The sequence below is a fragment of the Gavialis gangeticus genome, unplaced genomic scaffold (genome assembly GCF_001723915.1).
Source record: "Gavialis gangeticus isolate Ggan-Ray unplaced genomic scaffold, GavGan_comp1, whole genome shotgun sequence".
Taxonomy (NCBI): domain Eukaryota; kingdom Metazoa; phylum Chordata; order Crocodylia; family Gavialidae; genus Gavialis; species Gavialis gangeticus.
The window spans coordinates 9554612-9558292 of record NW_017729018.1 but is presented as its reverse complement, the minus strand read 5'-3'; positions in this window follow the sequence as shown (position 1 = coordinate 9558292).

Sequence of the window (3681 nt, the reverse complement as noted above, 5' to 3'; positions counted from 1 at the left end):
CAGCGGCCCCGCCCAATCGCCGCGCGGCTTGCCGAACAACAAGGCAAACGAGCTTCCTCATTGGGGCAGCCGTGCGGGGCAGGCCGCTGGGCCGCTCCGCCAATGCGGCAGAGGAGGGGGAGGGTAACCCCGCCCCTGCGAGCGTGCCCTTGGGCGAGATCCGAGTGGGAGCGAGGGGATTGGCTGGCGAGGACATCCATCAGGGTAGGCCGGCGCAAGGGAGCAGGCTCAGTTGCGGAGAAGTGAGTACGTGAGGAACTGCACAGCGGCGGGGGGAGGGGCGCCCCCTGCGGCCGGGCCGGGGCCTGCTGCGCTCAGCCGGGCCCCGGGCGGGGCAGGAGCGAGCCGGGCCTAGCCCCGTCCACGCGGGCTCACGACGCAGCGCGCCGGCGCCTGCGAACACGAGCGACACACGAAACACGAACACACATAACGAAACAATTCAACACAAAAACTCACTTGGAAACAAAGCGCAAAATAAAACAAGCGGAAACAAAACCAAACACAACATACAATTTGAAACACAACACAATGCACTTTGAAACAAAAAATTCAAGCAAACAAAAAATTTAAAAAAACAAAAAATAAACAAACAAAAAAAACACATCCCACAATGGAAAACAAACTTGAAAGAAAACCATTTGAAACAGAAACACAAAACACCATTTGAAACAATACGGCTGCAAGCACCGCTAGCAAATTTCTCTGTTCAATCTGAAGTACCGCCAGCAAATTTTTGTCGTATGAAGTGACCATAATGAACCTGCCTACACGGCCCACGGGCAGGTTGAAGGTGTGAGCTGGTTTACGTTCAACTACGGGTTTGCTGTGCAAGTGCAGGGGACAGTGACAGAGCGACATCTCCCTCCGCTCTTTGAAATGGGATGCAGAGTGCTGCACAGGAGACACTGTGCGATTACAGCTGATAATAAGTATGGTACTTTACAGACATGTCTCCATTGGCTTTGTTAAAAAAAAGGAATTGATTTTTAGGGTTGAAAGCTCCTAAAATGCATGAGGCCAGCATAAAATCGTGGAACTGGAGGTTCAGGTTTTTAATTGCTTTCTGGCTTGTGAGAGTTACTGCTTACCATTTCCAGTCTCTACAACCAATGGATTCTATATTTAAATGAAGGTATCGCCTCTAGCAACGCTGCCGGCATATTTAAACAAAGGAGCAAACCAAAGTGACTTATGACTCCAGGAGCTGGGACTTTAAGGTGATACTATGCTGGTTACATTGAAAAAGTGTATGCTTTAAAGTCTGTTAGGAGGTAAGTAATCGTCAGTTGGCTATTATAAAATCAGTGCTACCACCACACTATTGCCTGGCCCTGTTTCAAACAGACTAGGGAGGACTGTTGCCATAAAACAGACCGCTCAGCATTGTTTTGGCAGTGGCCCTTCACCTGCAGAGGCTGCTGTGATGCTTGTGTTGTAGCAGTTACAGCCACTGCTTACTGTAGTTATGACTGCATGCCTCTCATCACATACTTGGACCAAGTGCAGCACAGCAAAGATGCCTCCTCCCAAAGCTCTGGATCAGCCTCTTCCCCTTTGAGGCTGTGGGGCAAATTAAGTAAGTTTGGAAGCAGGAGGAAGTGCTTTCTCTAGTAGGCTGCGGGCAGGGAACTCTAGAACCCTGACAGGGTAGACGTGGCATGGAAGAGCTGGGACCTGCATTTTTATTTTGTATTAAAATTAAAGGTTGAGGTTTCAGTCTGTAATTTTAATTGTCAGAAGTATTGGTCAGAAGTCTAACAGGAGACACCCTTAAAATGATTTAAAAGGATCATTTGGGGAGGGGCCAAACTCACTGGATTTATTCTGCACTGTAAAAGGACATTTCCAATAAAAGACATACTTGGAAGTTTTCAAGTTGAAAATCCCTTAGGAAAAAAATGCATTTGAAAAATGCATGACAACCAAATCTATAAGCTATGGGCTGTTATAGGATGTGAATTGACTATTGATACTATGACATGCACCAGTTAATTCACCACTTGCAGTACAATTATCATTCTAATAAATAGAGCTTTATATTTCAAAATCCACAACAGGCCTAAAATTTGTAATGCATCTGAATTACTCCTGAAATTCTTTAATTAATCTATTAAATCAGTATTAAAAAATTAAAAGCTTTAAAGAGCCAAAATATCACAATGAAAGCTTATACAAAGCCACATTTTCTTATTGTAATATGGACTTTAGATATTGAACAGAAATGTAAACAATTTACTGCAACTTATGCATACACAAAAAGAAAGAAGAAAGGAGAGAGAGATTTTTTCCTTTGAGGGGGAGAAGAGGAAGAGGAGAAAATAGATTTTTTCTTGCATTTCCCCCTCCATCAAGAATACCCAATTCATTGTCAGTTTTTCAGTGAACAAGGGGAAAATTTTAGTGGGGCCTACAGCCTCAAGAATAGAAAAGTATTAGCTCACAAAGGTTAAAGTAAAGCTTTAAAAATTAATATGATGGAATTCTCCTTTAAAAAGGGCAAATCAGGCAACAGCAATGCAATGTCACTGCCCTATCTTTTCACATCCACTACCCCTATTTTACATCATTTAAGTCAGAATTCTACAAAGCTCTTTTCCTCATTAATAGCGAACATTCTTCATTCTTAATTATGAGACAGCCGCAGCACTTGCTAGCAACTATAAATAGATCTAACAGCAAGTCGTGACACAATTCTGGTGATTTTTTTTATTGAATTTTCCCAATATACAACTGTTTTAGCTTTCCACAGATTTGGATCTCAGCAGCATTGAAAGTTTATCTAAGGTTACCCCAAAAAGCAAGACCTACAAAATCTGTATGCCCATATCATTGGCTGTATCTACATAAGACGCTTTACTGCACAGTAGACTAATGTATTGCACAGTAAAGCATCACCGTCTACACATCCAGGTACTTGCGCAGTACATTTACTACCTGCATGTAGCATTAATTCCATGTGCAGACATGCCCACTTTGGGTTGTTTTTTTTTATAATATTGACAGGAGAAATGCATTTGTTCCGAATTGCAAGTCTAGTATTCATCAAAATGAATGGTGTCTGACATAATACAGAGGGTTCTGCACTTTTCAGAAGCCCTCACTATATTTTCAATGCAAGAAAGAAAGTCATTAACTTCCAACTATTTCATTCATAAAGAATTATACCTTTTACTGTGCATTTGTAGTCACTGTATAATTGCACACATGTCCAGTGAGAAGGTCAGCTTTAATTAGTATTTTGAATACCAGTCTGTATCAAAATATGATTTAGTTTTTCAGTACATATTTATACTTACAAATATTTGTTCATAAAGAAATATTTCTATTCATAGATTACATACAACAACTTTTGGCACAATCAACATCTTAATTTTATTGTCTTCTACTTCTCCTGTGATTTTTCCCATCTCTAAAATCTTACGGGGCACTGTATAATGGAGCAACAATAAATATGTCTGAAAAATCCATTTCCTTATTCCCTTTAAACAGAAATGTTTAAAGTTTTGTTTTTAAATTCAAGCTGGTTTTTTACATTTATTCTTGAATTTCATCTATAAAATACAGGGGTGGCATTTCAAAGGCTGCTTAGAAAAATGTCAGTTTAGATTGAAATTAATCCATCTTATGCAGGGTTTCAACCCCATGATTTAGAAGAAATGTGAAGAGAAAAGCAAACAC